Source organism: Coffea arabica, chromosome 5e (genome assembly GCF_036785885.1).
Source record: "Coffea arabica cultivar ET-39 chromosome 5e, Coffea Arabica ET-39 HiFi, whole genome shotgun sequence".
Lineage (NCBI taxonomy): Eukaryota > Viridiplantae > Streptophyta > Magnoliopsida > Gentianales > Rubiaceae > Coffea > Coffea arabica.
Genome location: NC_092318.1, coordinates 35,686,214 through 35,708,549, shown reverse-complemented (window position 1 = coordinate 35,708,549; position 22,336 = coordinate 35,686,214). Strand labels below are relative to the sequence as shown.

General features: G+C 35.3%; 1 non-coding gene across 1 annotated transcript; it reads left to right on the top strand.

The window, feature by feature from the left end:
- The first annotated feature begins 13,742 nt into the window (after positions 1-13,742).
- Positions 13,743-13,849, top strand: LOC113688723 (small nucleolar RNA R71). The gene has a single exon (XR_003448085.1). It is a non-coding gene; the product is annotated as a small nucleolar RNA R71 (small nucleolar RNA).
- Positions 13,850-22,336: the final 8,487 nt, after the last annotated feature.

The following is a 22,336-nucleotide window of genomic DNA, read 5'->3' as shown; positions in this document are numbered from 1 at the left end:
TTTCAGCTTTACGCGTCAAATTTAGAAAAATCAGATCTTGCACTCAGTAGGTCCAAAATTATAAAACTTGGTACCGTTGGAAACCTCTTAGAAAGTACTAAAAGTTCTTAAAAGACACTTTTCCATGAATCTAAGTGGAAGGTATTCAAAAATGAGCTTGAAGGTACAGGTTCGGCGTACAAGGCAGAATTAAGTTGGATTTCGGCCAACTTTGGAAATTCGGCACGATTCACATGTTGCAAACTGGCCTCTGAAATTTACCGCTCAATTAGTGTTACAAGTGAGGTTTATAACAAAACAAGCGGATCAAGAATCGGAGTTTCGAGTACCGAGATACGGTAGCTCAAAGTTGAGGAAGATTCAAGACTGAAGAAGAATTTCCAGTTTTGAACCTCCAACACTAGCAATTTAATTCGGTATCGAAACGAACTTGAATTGGTGCCAAAATTGGTAGTATTTTACTCCTATATGCAAGGTATTCCTCTATCAAATTTCAGGGAAAAATACCCTCGGGAAGGTAGTAAATTAGTCAACCAAAGTTCAGGAAAAATTCTAAGGCAATCTGCCTTGTGACTTTCATTTCACAATTTCAAATCGTTTAACCAAGAAAACTATCCGAACATGGTTCATTTGTGAAACAAAGGTCTAAGACACATCCATTATACCTTTGGTAAGTGATGAGCATCAAGAACTTCAATTAATAAAATCATTCCCAAGTTTTGCCCCAAATCAGTCCAAATACTACGTTTTTCCAAAACAGGGCAGTCCTCTTGTTTTAGTCACAACTCAATCAATTTAACTCAGAATGAGGCATGGTTTATGGCGTTAGAAAATACATTCATGGAACTAAAAGTTCACAGAAGGAAATGTTCTGAAATTTGGCAAGCAACCAGCTCAAAATTGAGCCTCAAGTTGCTGCCTCAACAAGCCATTCCAGCAAATCCGAGAGACAGGACAGCTAACTTAAAACGTTTGGTTCGGATCACTCACAAAGAATCAGAACGTGCATTTTATCTCAAATTAAAGCTAGGAATGTCTAGTTTCAAACGCCACCGACGGCACTTGATTTCGACACCCGAGGACAGAGTTATAGCCAAAATACTACTGCTGGTCGGAGTCATACGCGAATCAGTTTCCAGATTTGCTGGTTTCTAAAAAAATATTCATTTGCCCATTCAAACCTCGTTATTTTTCAATGAAATTTTCCACACCTCTAATACATCATATAAGCATCCAGTTCAAGCCATTAGTTCATTAAAAACTGGCCTTAAAATGGCCGAATAAAACAGGGGTAGAATCGGAAGTTTTTGCTTCTTACACCCAATGAAGTTTCTACTAATTACCCACCACTAATGCATCATTATAATCACTAAACCAACAATATAATCACCATTAATTATCACATCAGCAACAACAACCCAAGTGTGGGAATTCCAAGAGCCCACAATCACATTTTTACACCATAATCAAGTAACTAAGTGCATGCATGAGCTTAATCTTGCCATATAATCTCCAAAAGATAAGAATCCATGGGTTGATCATTACCTACTCCTTTGGTTTGCAAGGTCAGAATTTTCGGCCCTCTTGAAGCTCCAAGAAACTGTGAAAGCTCCCCTCTTCCTTAGCTAGATATAGTCTCCAAGTGGTTTGCTAAGTGGTCTCCAAGTTTGGTGTGATTTGGATGAATTTTGGTGCATGGATTGAAGATGAAAAATGAAGAACAATGGAGAGCTCTTCTCCTTTCTTGTTGCACGGCCAAATGAAGTGAGGAGAGAGAAGGTGTTGGTTCAATTGTGGCTTCCTAAGTAAGATTCATTGTGTGGTGCAAAACCTATCTCAAAGTCAACTTGAAATAGTGCAATTAGGATGCGTTTGGACTCGATTTTTCTCGCGCGTTTGGTTCGCTAGTGCACTAAACCTCCAATGCATATATATTCATGTAAATATTATTCACTCTTAATTGTCCCGAAATAAGGGTCTAAAGTCCCTCAAATAACGTCGCGCGTGTGAAAACGCGTACCGTCAATTTTAACGCTATAACGCGAAACTTCCAATAAATTCTTATAACGATTGCGCTACTAACTATTACTTGAGTATTTACTCATAAGATTACCTATTTTAGGACCATAGTACAAGTCTCCAATATTCCAAGCTTAATGTGCTACTACGCGGATAAAATCTCCAAGTACTATTCACTATTTTTACTAAACGTACTCCAGGAAATTAATTTTCAGAACGAGTCACTTTAAAAATGTAACGAAGTTATATTTCCATGTATTTAGGTCTAATAAGGCTAGAAAATATTCCTCGTGGAAAAAATCCAATTAAATAATTTATTAAGCCATAAATTAGGCATAAAATAATAGTTTTTACGAGTCCTCACAGCCACCCTGTCGGATAGTTGTGTCACCACAAATTCAAGCCTCCCCGCTTGTTTTTGGAGAGTTTGGAGCACCAATTTGAGTGACACGTCGGTCTCAGACGGCTCTGCCATGTTCCCCTCTTGAGACATATTGTCAAACCTGCAAAATAAATGTATCCTAGTCTACCTTGCAAAGCACTCGTGTATCACTCAAGAAAACACACTCACTCTCAATTTTCCTTCTCGAAGTTCTTAAAACAACTCAACTCTCAAAAATTTCAGAATTAATTACCCTATAAGTAATAAGACACAAAGCAGACTTTTTGCGAAATCCTAGAAAAACTCTACCCGAAGCTGGAACTTTTTTTTTTTTTTTTTGAGCTGCTGTTTTGCTGAGTTCTGGTCAGTATTTTGGAGGGTAAGTGGTGCTTTTGGGATGTTCAAATAATGCAAGAACCAGTCCTCAAATTTCAGGGAAATTGGCTCGCAAAGACTAGCTCAACCGATTTTAGAAACCCAAGAATTTAAAGGCGGTGTGGCTAAGGTGTTTGTGGCGGTTTAGGTTTGGTTTTGGAAACTGATTCTGGTGTGTTTGGGGCTGGTGAGGTCGTTTAGGGTGTTTGGAATTCAATCAAGATTGGAACTCAAGAGTTGGAAACCAATCAAGATTAGGAAACTCAAGTTTTGGGAAATCAACCAAGATTTGGAGATTAACCAAGATTTGGGAACCCACCAAGAATTGGAAACTCACGATTTTTTTTTTTTTTTTGGAAACTTGATTTCCTTTGTATCAGAGCCAATTCCTTCTCTTCTTCCTTTTTTTTTTCTTTCGTTTTTTTTCCTCCTTTTTTTTCGGCTCTTCAAGGAACACAAATTCAGATCACACCAACAAGTTCAAGAAAACGGATGAAAGGTTATGCCAATTCCAAGAAAACCCTAGTTCTTGGTTTATTGTTCAAGAATTTTCAAAACAAGACTTGGTGGTCCAAGAACTTCAAGAATTTGTTCAAGAAACACAAGAATTTTTCCAAATTACGTTGTGGTGTTTAGGGTTTGCAAGAACAACAACCAATACTCACGAAATAGGCAAAACAGAATTTCAGCAATACTCAAAAGAAAATTCCAGCAATACTCTAGCAACTTGGACACTAAAACAATATAAGGTACGTGTCTCTTTTTTTTTTTTCTTTAAACCCTAACAACCCAAACACAAGTATAACAAACCCAAGAACTTGGACAGAAAACACAAAAAGACAACACCCAAACAGTTTTTTTTTTTGACTCGGATGAACAGTAACGTGAACAGTAATTCGGAACAGTAATGATGAACAGTAATCGCTACAGTTTTTTTTTTTTTTTTTGGTTTTTTTGACAAAAGACACAAACTAACAAGATATGAACAACTTCAATTAAAAGAGAATTAACCTGATGCTCTGATTACCAACTGATATAGGCAACCCTAGGGGAAGACCCTCCTAGAACCTCCCAACCTTGTATTTATCAGAGTTGGATCTTTCCTCCCAACAGAAATTGAACTCGATTGTTCTCATGAACTCAAGACCTCTGACACACAAAGGTAATCAGCAACCTTAAGCAAATAAGGATGGATGAAGCGACACCACGATTAGGGAACAAGCTAATCGATAAAGTCTGATTTGAATCCTAAGCTATGAACTCAAGAATTCAAGAGTAAGTTCGGTTAAGAACTTGAAGAAAAATTCCTCACGATTTCTGGTTGTAATAATCTGTCCCTTTTACTCTTACAAGAGGTGCCTTTTATAGGCTAATAACTAGGGCAAAAATCCGGCCCACATAAACCTGGAAGAAATTCGGTCCGCACAAAGAGCTTAAAGAGCCAGCTCTTTAAGGCTTTCCTATAAGGCCCAATAAGTAATAAAATACTAAACGCCTAACAACTACTAAACGAGACAGTCTTAAAACAACTACCAACTAAGCTAACAAGAATGAGATCATTCCTTCGCTTCAAACGTACAAGTGAACAAAGTAACTTCATGGTCCATCGAATCTTCAAACCTAGCTTGTTCCTTGCTTGTATGGTGAATGATCAAGGCTCGTAAAGCTTCCTTCACTTTCTTGGTTCTTGATCTTGTCATCGGACCACCAATGTTGATCAAAGGGTCCTTGACCCAAGGTTGGAGTTGTTGTGCGCCCGTATCCTTATCACTTACCTATGATTGAGCAATTTACATAATTCTTAGTTAGGCATTAGGCCTCCATGTATTAAGCTGCTGTCTACCTGGCTGTTTGTTTTTGTTCTTGTTTTTTTGGGTATTAATTCTACCTTGAATTTTGCTCATAGTTCTTGGTATTTACCTGTAATTTACTTATGATTCAACATGAAGGGAATTTCTGGTCTCGGATTTTAGGTAGAAGTTTGAGAAGAAAGAAAATGTTAACCATTATTAACACTAGGTGTATATTTTAGTTTTGGCAATTATTACAAGACTAGGATTATCTTCTGTGCACAGGTATGTGTGTGTGTGTATATATATATATATATATTTATTGAACCGGGATTGAACCGGTTCGACCGGTTGAATCTCGACCCTTTCACTTCAGTGGTTCAATTAACGGTTCGGGTTTTAAAACATTGCGTTAAACCCCTCGAATCCAAGCTCAAATTTCCTAGTTCATCAGCACTTGAACTTCCGTGGCTACAACTTGTTTGCTTCATTTCCACCATTTGATAGCATTTTTCCTGAATTTTCTCATGCTGATTCGAACTCTCAAGCGACCACAAGTAATCATAGTTTCTTCTCTTGGTTGATTGAACGTTTTACATGGAATTTTAAGCAATTATATGAGTTTTCATGGATGTAAACTTTAGATCTCATTTTTGCTCATGAGTTGTTAAGGCACTTATTTGGTGTTTAAATTAGTTCACAAGACTGTAGGGAACACGTCTGTGTTAAGATCAGACCTTAAATGCCATTAAGAATGGATTCCGGTGAGATTCCGACCATCTTGGCCGAAATTTTTCAGTTTTCGGCTGGTCGACTCGTCCAAAACTTTATACCTGCTAGTAGTTTCTTATTGATTTTTTCTCCATTTATGTTCCTTTTATTTTTGTTTTGTTTTGTTATGTTTGATCCATTTGGGTTTTGTAAATGTTTAATGGAATGTGTTTGTAGACTAAAAATTGGGCCAAGAATTTTTTTCATATTGGGTTTGTGCATGGGTTTTAATAGTCAAACCCAAAGTTTTTTATTAGGTTTAGAAGTAAAATAAGTTGGGCTGGTATGTTCCCTTTTTAACAAAATAATCCAGTTACTTGCCTTGGGCTGAAGGGTTTATGGCCCAAAATGTATATAGAAACGGCCCAATGTCGTTTTTCTTGAAAAATCATAAATAAATTTTGCAATTTGTCCCCTGATCTTTTATGTAATTTCATTGTGGCCCTAAATTTTAAATTTCTTTCACTTAGGTTCTTAATTTAATTCCATTTTGGTTCCTAAACTTTATTGTCTCTTGATTTTGATGCCTGATCTTTGTAAAAATTATAATTTGACCCTAAAATTTTTTAAATTTTTGCAGTTGAGCCTCTGATGATTTTGATTTCTTAATTATAATTGTTTATCTTTCTTTAATTGTTAATCAAGCTTCATTTAAATGTGCTTAATGAGTAAATTTTAGGGCCTTTATGTTTATTCATATTTTTTTAAAAAAATAAAGTGATTTGCTATATGTTTATATTTTCTTTTAATTGTTAATTAAATTGGTGTCTTGACCATTTTGTTGATTTTGGAGAAAAAATTGAGCAAATTCTACTTTATTTAGCCACTATTTCAAGGGAAGTACCCTCTATTATTTTTTAGTCTTTTTATGCGCTCCTATGTGTTTTTTTCTGTGTGATTGTATGTTTTAAATACTTTTTCTTTTATTTACTCATTTTATTCATTTTAAACTTTCATTTATTTAATTTTGATGTTTATTTGGGAGGCATTTAAATGCCAAATTGTAATAAATAGATCTTTCCCTTTTGTCCAAGAAAATGTATTTAGATGGACAAATGTAATAGATAGGTTTATTATTTTCAAGAATTCTGGTCTCATATTCTTTCTTGATTTTACCCCTGATCTTTGTAAAAATTATAATTTTACCCCAAAAACTTTTTAATTTTTGTAGTTGAGTCTCTGATGATTTTGATTTCTTAATTATAATTATTTATCTTTCTTTAATTGTTAATCATGCTTCATTTAAATATGTTTAATTAGTAAATTTTAGGGCTTTTATGTTTATTCGTATTTCTTTAAAATAATAAACTGAATTTGCTATATTTTATATTTTCTTTTAAATTGTTAATTAAATTGGTGCCTTGACCATTTTGTTGATTTTGGAGTATAAATAGGGTAAATTCTATCTCATTTAGCCACTACTTCAATGAAGGTACCCTCTATTATTTTTAATCTTTTTATGTGCTCCTATGTGTTTTTTATGTGTGATTGTACATTTTAAATACTTTTTCTTTTATTTACTCATTTTAATCATTTTAAACTTTCATTTATTTAATTTTGATGTTTATTTGGGAGGCATTTAAATGCTAAATTGCAATAGATAGGTCTTCCCCTTTTGTCCAAGAAAATATATTTAGATAGACAAATGTAATAGATAGATTTATTATTTTCAAAAAATTCCCTCAAATTGTAATTAGGGCCCCCAAATGTAATAATTAGGTCTTATTTGCTTGCATGCTTGTGTGCTTATGTGTTTCTTCATTTTCTTAAGGTTCTTGCATCTAGATATTATGCTTATGTGTTATGTGCTCTGTGTGCCTTATGTGTTTATTTATTTTAATTATGCGTTATATGCTTTATTTATTCATAATGAGTGCATGACATCACCACACTAGTCCAATGCTAGTTGTGGTTTCATTACCCAATTTTTCTCTAATTCAATGCTAGTGAGAACTTTTAGAAATAGGTTAGTCCAACGCTAGACTCTTTAGGCCATTTACGCACTAGATTTGTACCTTTGTGTGACATTTATTGCATCTCATGCATTTTCTTCCTATTTTTAGGTTATTTTCATTTGCATGATATTTTTCCTACTATTATTCCCTTATCCTCTATATGTTTGGACCATATCATTTAGAATCGCGTCACATTTTAGAAAATTAGAAATAGGCTAGTCCATTTGTTTGTCCAGATTAGAAGAATCACCTTTCGAATATAGGAAATGGGTGAGTATGACTTTTTAGCCTTAACACGCTATTATCCCTCTATAAGAAGGAAAATTGCTTCACGAATCCTAGTCTTTCGTACCCATTGTGTATATATCATAATTTCCTTTTGAGTCTCATTTTTTGCATATTGATGACCTCTTCAAGGGACCATTCTTGGATTTTACAATTAATATGATTTGCATCAATTAAACTTTAAAAAGATCTTTGGTCCCTCTCAACACCCCCTAGATCTAAATTTGCATCCATATAGAATCATTCAAATGTGATAAGTTTTATATGTTAGATTAGGAAAATTTTTGACTAAATCTCACAACTAGCTTTAGTTAGGCCGAAAACATGCCTTAAATTTGAGTCAATCAAATCTTTGCCTTCCTTTTCTTCAACCGTAACTCTCGAACTCTTTTTTCTTATTTTCAAAGATTTGGAGTCGTCTAAAAGGGTTTATTTACTTTTTTTCATTTTTAAAATATTTTGAATGATTTGGTACACCTAAACTTGATACCAAATAGTGACTCTACTTTTTTTTTCTAAAAAACCTTTTTAGAATAATATTTTGGACCCAAATTATCACATTCTCTAAGTCCCATTTTTAAGCCTCTTTTTCTTTATTTTCTAAAATCAAAAACTCATTTTTAAACACTTTCTATTTTATTTCAAAATATGGGGCGTGACAAATCCCCAAAAATTAAGCTCCAAGCAATGCCAAATTTGAAGAAATGAAAACCTTGAACCCTAATTTTCTTGACTTAATTCTTCAAAAATTGACTTTTTTAATGATTTGGATGCTAGAATGTTGTTCAAAAGGTGTTTTTGAGTGATTTTGTGGAGTTTAAAAGGTGGCAATTGGAAATTTGAAGTGGGCTTGTGTTAGGGAACTTGGTCACGAGAAAAGATGAAAAAGAATGAAGGAAAAGGTGTACTCCCGCTCCTTAAAGCTGCTGCCCGATGAGAAACCGTGGGCGGATTCCTTACGGTTTATGACCAGTAGCTTGAGGAGAAATTTTTTTCTATTGACCTGCCTAAACCGCATGCGGTTTCTATACGGTTACTTCCACGGTTTATGGCTAGTGAATTCAAAAGAAAATTTTTTCTGTTGCCTTGCCTAAACCGGGCGTGGTTTCCCTACGGTTCCAGCCGCAGTTTATGGCCAGTAGATCAAAATCACAAGCATTGTTCAACACTTAGAAAAAATAATCTCCCAATCAACTTCCCCTTATTCAAACAAGATCACTTTAAACTTTCGCTATGCAAACACACTTCATTCACCGTATTTTGAGCTCAAAATTAGCATGTTCATGTATTAAAGGTTAAAATCCACATCAAATATACTACCTGCATAATAAGGCTTAAATATCAAATGTAAACACGAACACTCCCTTAATCCTTCAACTAAGAGCAAAATTGCAATGTTGGCTATGCTCACGAGTCTTCTTGACATTGTGACCTATAAAATAGATAAAATACAAATAACACCATGTAAACATAAAAAACACACAAAAACACAAGCAAAACACTAAGTTGTTGGGTTGCCTCCCAACCAGTGCTTTGTTTAGAGTCCGTAAGCTCGACTTTCACTACTCATATAAAATGAATAGAAGAGTCCCCTAAGGAATAAGGTATCCCTTTTGGAATTATTTCACCTGCTGAGTAAGCTTTCAAGCGCTGCCCATTCATCTTAAATGGCTCACTTTTACCATTTGAAATCCTCACTACTCCATAAGGAAAAACTCTTGTGACCTCAAATGGACCGGACCACCTAGATTTAAGCTTGTCCAGAAACAATCTAAGGCGTGAATTATGCATTAGCACCTTTTGTCCAACCTCAAATTGTTTATGAAGGATGTGCTTATCATGCCAAAACTTCACCTTTTCCTTGTGTATCTTGGCATTTTCATATGAAGTCAAACAAAGTTCCTCCAATTCATTCAATTCAAGTAATCTCTTCTCACCTGCAAGACAAAAATCCATATTAATGGCCATAAAAACCCAATATGCCTATACTTGATCTCAATAGGTAAATGGCAAGCTTTTCTATAAATTAACTGATACGGTGGCATTCCCAACGGAGTCTTAAAAGCCGTTCTATAAGCCCATAATGCATCATCTAATTTTCTTGCCCAATCTTTTCTTGACTTATTCACTATTTTCTCTAAAATGAGTTTAAACTCATGATTGGCCAACTCCACTTGGCCATTTGCTTGAGGGTGGTAAGTGAAGTTTTATGCCTGCAACTATATTTAAATAACAAAGTGTCAAATTGTTTGTTATAAAAATACTTACCTTCATCGCTTATAATAGCCTTTGGAACTCCAAACCTGTAAAATATGTTTTTTTAAGGAATTTAAATACAACTTTAGCGTCATTAATGGGAGAGGCAATAGTTTCTACCCATTTTGATACATAATTAACAGTTACAAGTATTTGATTATTATTATAAGAACTAGGAAAGGGTCCCATAAAGTCTATACCCCACACATCAAATACTTCTACTTCCATGGAAGTAGTCAAAGGCATTTCATTTTTTCTAGAAATATTGCCAGCTCTTTGACATTCATCACAACTTTTGACAAAATTGCTTGCATCTTAGTGCATAGTTGGCCAATAAAAACCTGATTGCCATACTTTTGCCACTATTTTTTATGTTCTAAAATGTCCTCCGGTTTCAAGGCTATGACAATGCAATAAAACACCATGTACCTCTTCTTCTGGTATACACCTTCTTATTATCCCATTGGCATAGTGTTTATAAAAGAATAGCTCCTCCCAAAAGTAATGCTTAGTATCATGAAGGAATTTGTCCTTTTGGCAATAGTTCAACTCTCTTGGAATTGCTCCGCTAACTACATAGCTAACTAAATCGATATACCAAGGTGACTTTTTGATTGCTAACAAAAATTCATCCGAGAACTCCTCTTTGATGGAAATTTGATCTTTTTGTGAAACATATTCAAGACGAGAAAGATGGTTTGCCACTAGATTCTCCGATCCCTTCTTATCCTTAATTTTCAAGTCAAATTCCTGCAATAATAAAATCCAATGAATTAGTCGTGGTTTTGCATCTTTCTTGCTAAATAAATATTTCAAAGTTGCATAATCCATATAAATGATAACTTTAGATCCTACTAGATAGGATCTAAATTTATCTAATGCAAAAATAATTGCCAAGAGCTCTTTTTTCGTAGTCACATAATTGAGTTGTGCTTCATTGAGTAGTCTACTTGCATAGTACATAACATGCAGTCTCCCTTCTTGCTTTTGTCCAAGTCATGCTCTTATCACAAGTCACTAGCATCACATATCAACTCAAATAACAAACTCCAATCTGGTGATGCTATAATTGGTGCAGATATTAGTTCCATCTTTAACCTATTAAATGGTAACAAACATTCGTTAGTGAAATTGAAAGGGACATTTTTGCCAAGTAAATCATATAAAGGCTTAGTTATTTTGGAGAAATCCTTAATGAATCACCTATAGAACCCCACATGTCTAAGAAATCTTCGGATTCCCTTGACGTTACTAGATGGGGGCATTTTCTCAATCAACTCTTGGGAGAAATTTTGCGTCCTAAAACAATCCCTTCTTGAACTATAAAATGACACTTCTCCCAATTTAGAACAGCATTTGTTTCGCCACACCTCTGCAAAATCATATCCAAATTATTAAGACATTATCAAAAGTGGATCCAAACATACAGAAATCATCCATAAAAATTTTCATAATTTTTTCAATATAATCTGAGAAAATAGCCACCATGCATCGTGGAAATGTCGTAGGGGCATTGCACAACCTAAAAGGTATCCTCCTAAAAGCAAATATGCCATAAGAACAAGTGAATGTGGTTTTTTTTAATCTTCAGGAGCAATAACTATCTGGTTATATCTAGAGAAGCTATCAAGAAAGCAATAAAATTCATAATCAACTAATCTTTCCAAAATTTGATCAAGGAAAGGTAATGGAAAGTGATCTTTTCTGTTAGCAGCATCAAGTTTTCTATAATCTACATACACTCTCCATCTTACCACAAGTCTTGAAGGAATCAATTCATCATTTTTACCACAAATTATAGTGATTCCACCCTTTTTTGGCACAATATGTATAGGACTTATCCATACGCTATCAGAAATAGGAAAAATGATACCTGTGTCAAACCATTTGAGAATTTCTAATCTTACCACCTCCTTCATATTTGGATTTACCCGTTTGTGACTCTTAATTACCGGTTTACGATTTTCTTCCATCAAGATCCAATGCATGCAGATTGCGGGGCTAATACCCTTACTATCAGAGATCGTCCACCCTATAGCTCTTAAATGTTTTCTCAAAACTCTAAAAAACTTCTCAAGTTGTTCCACATCCAACTCTGAGTTCACAATTATGGGCAATGTTTTGTTCTCTCCAAGGAAGGTATACTTAACGTGTTTTGGAAGCAACTTGAGTTCCAGCTTTGGCGCTTGTTCCTTCGATAGTGATGGAAGTCCCTTGCTAACTCCTACGCTCTCATATGAATTGCGTCTCTTGTAAGGTACTTGAACATCTAGGTACTTGGCCATCTCTTTCACCTCTTCCTCTTGCATACCTACACCATTTAAACAAAGCTCAAGAGAATCATAGTCAAGGTTTACTCGACTCATCTCCTTGGTTAACTTTTCAATAATGCCAATGGAATAAACATGATCGGTGCAAGAGGGATATTTTTCCATTCGATTCAAGTCAAATTCAGCGTCCTCTTCACCAACTTAAAATTTTAGTTTACCTCACTTAACATCAACGATTGTACCTGTTGTTGCCAAAAATGGTCTACCCAAAATAAATCCTTCTCCATGTCTAATACAACAAAATCAATTGGGATGATTAATTTTTGTACTTTGATAAGTACATTTTCTATAATGCCCATCGAATACCTAATAGAATGATCGGCTAACTGCAATGATATATTAAAGCGCTTCAACTCACTCAACCCTAATTTCCTTGCCACTGTCAAATGGATTAAAGAGACGGTATCACCCAAATCACATAAAGTTTTATAAAATTCGAACTTACCAATGGTGCAAGATATGGAGAAGCTTCCTAGATCCTTCAATTTAGGTGACAATTTATTCTGGATAATAGCACTGCACTCCTCAGTTAATGTAATTGTCTTATGGTCCTCCAACTTTCTCTTCTTGGTCATTATTTCTTTTAAAAACTATGCATACGAAGGAATCTGGAAAATTATATCAACAAAGGGAATATTAATATGCAAGTGTTTAAAAATCTTCACAAACTTTTCAAATTCTTTATCAATCCTTGATTGTTTCAATCTATCCAGAAACAGCACTAGTGGAGGAATAGAAATAGTTTCGGAATATAAAGGTTCACTCACAATTTCTTTTCCTTTATTTTTATTCCCTTCACTTTTTACTACTTCCTCACTCATCTCTTCTTCTTTTTTCTCACTTTCTTTTTCTTTTTCTTCCTTAACCACCTGAGGTTCACTCAATTGCTTACCACTACGTAGGGTAATAGCCTTAACATGCTCTCTTGGATTAACCTTAGTTTTACTAGGTAGTTCCCCTTGACTCCTATTATTTATAGCATTAGCTATTTGCCCAATTTGGACTTCAACATTCCTATACATATTTGTAAGTTGGTCCATTCTATCATTTGCCGCATTAGCTAGTTTCTCAATTACTAATTCCCAAGAAGGTTTAGTCTCCCAAGGTGATTGTTTTGATTGGAAACCTGGTGGATTTGTCGGTCTTTATTGATTTCCTTGCTCCTTCCATCCAAAGTTAGGATGATTTCATAGGTATTAAAATATGGGTTGTTAACGATTGTAATTGTTGAAATATTGTATCTATTCAATACTAGTACAAATAGATTCATCATGATCACCTCCACATAGAGTACAACACATAACAACTAAATTTAAATTAGAAGCCGAACTTGACCCTACTTGCCTATTAAGCATTTTGACTACATTATCGATCTTAGCATTCAAAGAAGTCAAACTATCAATTGCAAACATACCTGCGGGTCTTCTTGTATTACCTCACTCATTGGTCAATCAGTATTTATTTGCAGCCATCTCCTCAATTAGTTGTTGAGCTTCCTCGGCTGACTTACCCATCAAAGCTCCACTAGCTGCTACATCTATATGAGTTTGTAGAATGTTTGAACTATGAGTCAATCGGTAAACCATGGTGATGGCATCTTCATTGTAACTCCTGATAGCGCTCCCAAGCCTCATACAATATCTTTCTTTCCTGTTGACAAAAACTAGTTATATCCATGCGAAATTTAGCAGTCTTGTCAGGCGAAAAGAACTTATTTAGGAAAGCTTTTGATAAATCGGCGCAAGTGATGAAGGTATTAGGAGAATGTGATGGTTTCCAAACCTTGGCTTTGTCTCATAACAAAATTGGGAACAATCTAAGCTGAATTGCATCATCATTAAAACCATTAAGTTTAATTGTATCACAAATTTCTAAAAATGTAGACAAATGAGAATTTGGATTTTCGATGGCATTATCTCTATATTGAGATTGTTGCACCATTTGAATTAGTGCTAGTTTAATCTCAAAATTATTAGCATTTGCCGTAGATCTTGCAATGCTAGTTTGCAGTTCATTCCCTTTGGGCAATGCAAAGTCTCGTGATGCTCTTCTAGTCGCATTCTCCGCCATAGGTTCGATTTGTGGAAATTCAATTGTTATTTCTCCTTCACCTTGAGTCTCCATCGTTTCTCGCAGTGCTTGCCTTCATTGCCTTCTTAGAGTCCTTTCAATTTCGAGATCCAATGGAATAGTGACTCGTAAAACTCTTTGCATATACCACAAGAAACTACAATCAAAGATTACCAAAACTAAAACTAAATACTAAATTACCTTAGACTATTTTATCTACTAAGTCTAAATATATTCATAATATAACATAATATTTAGACTAATAAAGCTTACTTAACCTTAATATTGCCGTGATCACCAGCAATGGTGCCAAAAACTTGACGAGATTTAAATCTATGCTCTAAATTTTAATCTAATTCCCTTGATTGCAAGTATACAGGTCGTGCTCGTAGTATTAGGGAGTGCTCGTAGTATTAGGGAGTTAGGATTGATCCCACGAGAATCACTTTCAACTACTAAGGCTTCTAACTTAGTCTATTGTCTAAACTAATCAAAGATTTTAACTAAGAAAAACCACCACAATGCTAACACTAATGCAAGGCAAAATAACAACTTAAAGGAACTCAACTAAACACAAGTGTCTTAGGGTATAGAATCCACTAAATGTACCTAATTATGGATGGCATAGTCATTTATCACTAATATTCTTATCTTGCTAAGGATGCATTTCACTCAAACCATAGAAACTCGCTCTCACCAATGAACCGAACTTAGCCAACACTATAGTTTCCCTACTTCTGTGGTGAAATCTAAAGTGAAGACTTAATCTAGATTAAGAAATGCCAAAAACATCAACCTAAGTGTATCACTACTTTCGTGTGCTTACTCTTTAGGTTCCATCTATTCCATTTCCATCATTGTTAACAACTAGCATGGCTTGTAAATGGTGATCAAGCATTCACAAGTGTTAAAGCAAGTATAAATGAACTAGCAAGTACAAGATATAGCAATAATCAACTTTATCCAACCATAATCAAGGCACAAATAGCTTCATCTATTTCTAGAACAAGAAAATTTAGCTAGACGTAGTAGTTTTAACAACAAAGTTCATGTCTTCAATGTAATTAAACATTAATAAAATAACAAAGAGAGTAAAGGGAAAGAAATGCTTATTCAAGTAAAGAAACAATATTTTCAAATTTCATCATCTTCATTGCCATAAAAAAATACATTGTTACATCAAGAGTTCTTCAAGTTTTTCAAGAAAAATGAAAACTAGATTTAAAACAATCACTAAGATAAGCTAGAGAGAAAAGAAAGAAAAGTTCTTCTTCTTGTCAAGAGCTAATCTCTCTCTTCAATAATGTGTTTCTTTCTTGTTAAGAGTCAATAAAAGAAGCTCCTAGATCCTCCAAAAATTGGTACAAATTGTCTTTTTGTGTTTTGTCCAAGATAAAGAAAGAAAGAGAAGTCATGCAAGTTGGCAAGTTGCAGCCACCATGAATCCCTCAGATGAATCCCTCAAGGGATTCTCCTAGGGATTGTGCAGGGCAACTGATTTGCCGTGAAATAACTTACTGGACATAAACCCTGGGAGAAACTGTAGAGAATCCCCCGAGGGTTTCTCTTTTTTTTTTTTTTCAAAACTTCGACTTGCACCATTTCTTTTAGCCATTGTTATGATTTTCCAAGCTTCTAATCCTCGGTCATTTTGTTTCCAATTGAGTTTGATCATTTTTGTAACGGCCCCACCTCCCCTTAGGGCGTACCCCAGGGTTTTGCGGGTCGCCTGCCCAACTCTCGCCTGGACTCACTCACTCATAGTTCAAGAAAAATAACGTACATCCATAGAAAATAAATAACACATCCACTTCAACTTAACTTATACATTGATGCTCAAATCCAGATACAAAGCTTCTACACGCCAAGATACTTTCAAGTGTTTACAATTCAAGCACAAGGAACCCTTGTCGGGTGCTAGCGCGAGTACAATTTCAAAATTCAAAACAACTAGATGACGCTAATCTGTACATGTCTCACGCCTCACTCGTACCCCCTGTAAGGAAAACAAATGGCGTGGAATGAGTTAAAAGGCCAGTGAGGTTCCAAATAGCAAGTTGACCATTATTTAAAAGTACAAGTATCAACGTAGCATAAGAGCGAGTATAACAAGTTCATAAAAGTGAACAATACACTTCAAGTAGCAAATTTCAAAATGAACGAGTGAAAAATTCTTTTCTAAAAATAATAATAACACTACGAATAACAATCCAGATGTAAGGATACCGCTGGCTCCCAGGAGCCAAATTTCCATTGCTTCACCAGAGCTTGATCAAGTATTAGTTGACACTCCGTCAACTTTCAAGGAAAGTAACCAGTCCAGTAGTACTTCGCTTAACTCCAATCCATCCACTATTCAACCCCCTTACCGAGTCTGAACACCAACTAAACATTGGTGGTAATACTCGAGTATACCGATTAGTCGAGGAGATAACACTCCACTCGACATCACTAACTACCCATGGTTCATTATCTAATCGACCAAGCCCTTGCCGGCTCGACTCGATTAACTAGCCAGTGGAGTTTGGGTCCCCAAGATATCGATGAGATAACATCTCCAATCGACTGAATCAAAATAAAAGTACGGAGACGGGAATGAGAGGCGCCTCCCACTCGGATTGAGTGTGGTACATACTGCCGCTCCACACTTACAACTCAAGTACAAGTATATCAAGTTAATTGCACCAATAAACAAGTATATACCATATTAGGACAAGTGATAAAATACACTCTTGCCCGATCAAACAAATCGCATATCATGTATTTACATTGATCAAGTATTGACAACAAGTGTCCAGTTCAACCAAATATTTGAAATCACTCACCAAAATGTAGTGCGTTTCAAAAATCACGTTCAGGTCCAACTCCTTGGTTAGAGTCCAAATCTGCGATAAAATATTATTGACGAATGTAAAACTCTCTAGAGTTCGAAACATAGGAGTTTCACTTCAAGAAAATCAAGTAAATACAACTCGTTTAAGTAGTATTCAAGATACTTATCAAATCCCGAAAAATTTATGCTCGCTCGTTTAGTTTCGGTAAGGAAGCGGTTAAAACTTTAGAACTCCCATTGGAGTCGAAAGAACGAGGAAAACGTATTTCTATTGATTATTACTTTCATTTTCCAAGGGTATGAGTTTCCAGCAAACTTTTAGTTTATATACCCTGACTAAAGAAAACTCGAATACCATAGGCGATCCAAGTCCAACTTGACCTCAAATCCCTATTTAAGTCGCGAGTATAATTACTTATCCCTCGAGTGCAAATTTGGGCAGCACACCCTTTGTATTTACCTATTTTCCAGCCATTTATGCCTTCATTATTTTTCTCAATTAGCCCCCAAAATCACACACAAATAATCTCATTACAATAGCCGTTCAATAGGCTAAAAATCATTCAATTACAAAATCAAGCTAGAAAAGTGAACGGAAATAAGGTTTAAGGCAAAGAACAAAATGACAGGTTTGATGTCTTTTAGCGTATTGGTCACAACTGAAGCTACGCTTATCGGATTGCATTAAATTTTATACATCTGTGAAGCTAAGACAAAGGGAAACAACTTTCATGAAGATCACTCAATCCGGTTCACAATTTATCTAGGTCAAAAGTACAGATTACAGAACCAGAATGTCCTTGTCAATACGGTTGTCAGTACTGAATTCAAATGATGATAACTCAGTCTACAAAAGTCTGATCGAGGCGTTTTCAGGGGCATTGGAAAGTAAAACATAGCACTACAACTTCTGTGTTTTGGTCAAATGCTAATTCAGTACGGATCAGGGTGAAAAAATGTGGTCAGATTGGTGAAATGTCAAAACTGTCCACAGAACTCTACCTATGGCAGTCAAGGGTATTTTTGTCATTTCACATGATACAGTACTCGGATTCAGCTGAAATTTTACATTCAGATATAAAACATCATTTCCTACAACTTTCATATTTTGTGCTAATCATAATTCGGCCCCCATCATGGTCAAACAGAACCGGTCAGAACAGGGTCACATGAATACTCCAATCTAGAATTTGGTGAATTCAAAGGGTAAACTTCACATTTCTAGCTTAAATCACTACCACAACCTCCTATACAAGATTATATACACCATATAGCTTCCAAACAACAAGAATTATAAGTGAACCATTCAAAACCCTAACTCAAAATTCACCACTACAATCATCAAAATCACTTAGATTAGGCATCACAAAGCAAGAATACAAGTTACTACATAACTCAAACAAGACTAAGGGAAAGGGGAAAGATGAACAGCCATAATAACTCAATAAAAGGCTTGCAAGAGATATCCTTCACCTCTCCTTGAAAAATTTAGCTCTCCAAACTTCCCAAGTGCTCAAAGAAAGGATTAATCGGTTTAGTTTCTTGATTTTCTCTCAAACTAGGCTAAAACTGAAGATGGAATTGAAGCTTTCTTCTCTTGTTTTCCTCCCTCAAGGTTCGGCCACCATGCTGGAAAAATGAAGAAGAATGAAGGCCAAGAAAGGTTAAGAAGCTTAGTCTTGCATTTGGTCAAAGATGGTTGGATTGCTTCCACTTGTCACCACAAGGTTTCATCTTGAATTTTTCTTCTTTTCCTTGGTTTTATTGGTCAAAAATTTCGGCCATAGTGAGCTGATAAGGGGCTGATATTATGCACTAATAACAATGAGATGAAGTTAAGAAAGTGGTGGTCACGTGGTGTGTTCAATCGGTAGTGAACGATACCCGTCGGTTCAAGCCGATTTTCCTTAAATCGCATATACTAGGGTTTTAACTTATAATTCACTAACTTATTATTATCACTTCTAATCATACACTTAATATCATCTAAAACTCACTCTTAATCACCAAATTTCATCCACACTCCGTATCGAATAGTCACACTACGAAAAGCATAAAAATCCTAATTTATCGTAACAATGAAAGTAAAAAGGAAACCCTTATTTCTATGATTATTTGTAGCTATTGGGGAAGTGAATGTGTATTAAAATTATTGTAAAGTAATAAATTCCAAATTAAAGGGAATTTTAAGAAAAATATAAGAAATTTTACGAGTCGTCACAATTTTACCTACAAAACAAGGAAATTTTACAAGTAAAATAACAAAAATCACAGCTAATTAATTTATCAATGAAAGGTACCAATTAGTGACATAAAATGGACAATTTATACCAGTGAATCTTACAAATTGACTCAAAAATAATATGAAACACATTCAAAAATATCACAATTTTCGCCATTATCACGCTACTATCACCGTGACTTGCATCAAAAGCTCCCAACTTTAACTTAGGGTGACTGCAATGTCAAGGATTATTTTAAGGCGATAGAGATTGGTATAATACGTGTGGATGCACAAGAATATCATGAAGCTACCATGGCAAGATTCTTCAATGGAGTGAGGCCTGAAATTGTTGAATTACGACATTACATCGAAATAGTGGTAGGGTTAACAAAGCTATCAAAGTAGAGTGGTGCCTCAAGAGCAAGGGTAGTACACGATCTAGCTCTAATTTTCAACCCACCATTTGGAGAATGTATAGTTTAATCATTGGTGGAAGGAGTTGTGCCAAAAATTGCAAGTGTGCTCATGGTGGAAAAACTAGGTCTTCCAACCATCAAGCATGATACAAACATGAAGAACCAGTGCCCTTCCAAAAAAGTTGCAATCTGTCCAATTCGCATTGGTCATGATCCTCCAGCTTATTGAGTCAAATGAAGAGTAGTTTCATTAGTAATTTTCGTAGCTATTGAAGTCGTTAGTTAAGGGTAGTTAAGCAAGGGTTTATTTGTCATTTATCTTGCTATTTTCAGTTGTTAATTTTAGCTTAATAATTCGGCTAGCATTATCCTTGTTTTAGCCGAATTCTAGTCATTAGTTTTAGGGTTTAGTTAAGTCCAAATAGCATTAGGGTTTGAGTCTATGTAAGGCTATAAAATAGCCTAGTATCTTCCAATGTTTTGGAGTTAATGAGAATTTTACAGAAATTATGTGAGTTTATTCACTTTCTCTCTCCAAGAGAGCCTTTCTTGAATACTTGAGATTCTTGAGAGTACTCAATTGAACTTATCAATCAAGTATCCACCTTGATTGTGACATTCTTCTACCCTATACCAAGGTTTGTTGTCTACGTGAACAATGGGTTGAGTTGTTCCGCTGTGTTCGTGTTCAAACCTTGATATCAATCTAGATCCTTGGGCTTGATTTGCTACAGGTGTCGTCACGGGGTTGGTGGGGTTCGTATCAGCTGGTATCAGAGTTTTGACTCTTGATTTAAGTTAATATCCTTTTTCTTTCCTTATTTTTCTTATTTGTTTTTCTACCAAAACCCTAGCTGCCTTTTATTTAAAAAAAATTTATTCTTGTTTTCTTGATTTTATCAGTTGAGTCTAACCTAACCCGTTGATTGATCGAGATTGGAATTTCTTGTTGTGATTACGTTCTTGAAAACAGGTTTTTCATGGGTTTAACTCCCAATCAAATTTCTTCCAAGTGAAGTCGTAACCTTGTATCGAATCGTCAAAAGCAAAAAAAAAAAATTTTGGGGACTGTTCACGGGGGGGGACTATAGCATCACTGTTCACGTACTGTTAATCCGTGGGTACTGTTCATCCGAACACAAAAATCTGTTTGTGTGTTATCTTTTTTTTTGTGTTTGGTGTCTAGTTAAAAAAAAAAAAAGAAATCTTAGTTGTGGTTCATCGTTTGAAATCCGAACATACCTTGAGAAATTGTTATCCCTTGTGTTACAAGTTTAGACTATTTCGAGCCAAATTCAACCTTTTCTTGATGGTCTTGAATCAAGACTAAAGAATTATTGAAGTTCTTGGTTGAATAATCTTCAATCTTGAAGTTCTCGAAAACCCTAATATTGGTTCTTGAGATTCTTGGAAATTCTTGGGAACAAAGTGGGCTATCCAAGGGTTTCTTGAAATATTCTTGAAATTAGTAAGAACTAAATTTGAAATCTTGAAGTATTGGGTTGGTAATCTAGGGGTTCTTGAATTCTTGAAATCAAGTTGACCATATCTTGAACTTGATCAAACCCTAGTTCTTGTTTCTTGAAGGTTGGGACTGATCTTGTGCAAACAAAACCTAAACCAAAGTCTTGTTTCTTGTGTGTGATTTGAATTGAAAGAAAAGAAAAGAAATCTGATTGTGTTTACCAAAAAAAAAAAAAGACGCAAGAAAAAGAAACAGATCAGAATCGGATTCACAAGGAAAAAGGAAACCAACTTGAATTTGGAAATCAAGTTGACTTGGGTTTGCAAAACAAATCCTAATTGTACTCAAATTGCCAAATTCTGATTGGTAACTTTTGCACACGTGGGAAACCAGAAAATTAGCAGCTAAACTACCCAAAAACAACCCAAGAAACCTTGTTTACAACTCCCAAAAATCCAGCCAAGTGCAATTTGGGTAGAGCCCATCTAGGATTTCAAAATTTCTGCCGTCCATCGTTCTTGTTAGTTGCACTCTATAATCTGTCTAGACATATAAATTTGTGTCTTTGGGTATTTTTTTCAAGTTATTTTCATGTCTACAAGTCCCAAAAGGAGTCCAAATCAGTTTGGCTTCCAATTAGTTGTTAGTTTCCTAATTTGAGTCACTAGTCAAAATCCAAAGTTTCCAAATTCTTGAGTCATCTTGTGTGGACTGAATCTGGTATTTTCTAGCATACTTAGTGTCTTATTTTGAGTTATTATTCAGTTCATTTGACTCAAAAGATCCAGCTTCAAAATGCCACCATCTTGTGTGAAAACTTGGTGAAAGTTTGATTGAATCTCATTGAGAAAATCTGATTTCTTCAAGAGAGGCAATCAAGTGGCTTGAGAGGTGATTGGTGAGACCATTAGAGTGTCAAAAGCTTGAGTGATACACGAGAGTAGAGTGTACATACATGAGCTTGTGTGTGGGAGGAAAATTCTTTTCTCTGCTAACCGTCTTTGCAGGTCACATAATCATGCCTAATGGAGTTGCATCTTGCTCATACAATCAAGAATTCTTGGAGAATGAGCCTCTCAAGAGGAGGGGTTCCAAGCGAACTACTTCCAAGTACTCTAGTTCCATGCAATCTAGTTCACAACATGAGTTTCGTTCACTCCGGGAG